The sequence below is a fragment of the Odontomachus brunneus genome, unplaced genomic scaffold (genome assembly GCF_010583005.1).
Source record: "Odontomachus brunneus isolate Ranch 3 - 2012 unplaced genomic scaffold, Obru_v1 Obru_scaffold_062, whole genome shotgun sequence".
In the NCBI taxonomy this organism is placed as follows: Eukaryota; Metazoa; Arthropoda; class Insecta; order Hymenoptera; family Formicidae; genus Odontomachus; species Odontomachus brunneus.
In genome coordinates, this window is record NW_022639512.1 from 303,486 (window position 1) to 303,742 (window position 257).

A 257-nucleotide genomic window follows, 5' to 3' on the forward strand; every position below is an offset into this window, starting at 1 on the left:
AAGTTTCTTTTGCTCCAATAACGAAATATCCATTCGATTTTTTAAATCGTCAACTTAACTAATTTAACAACGATCAAAAACGTCCTATGCTATAAAATTTCATCTAAGTAACCTTACGCTCGGCGCAACGCGCGACCGGCAAATCACGAAAAGTTTAACAAAACTTCGCCGTGATCTTTCCCCGAGAAAAAACGATTGCATACAATTATAACTGAATATTCACTCTATATGATCATATATAATCATACGTAATCGCG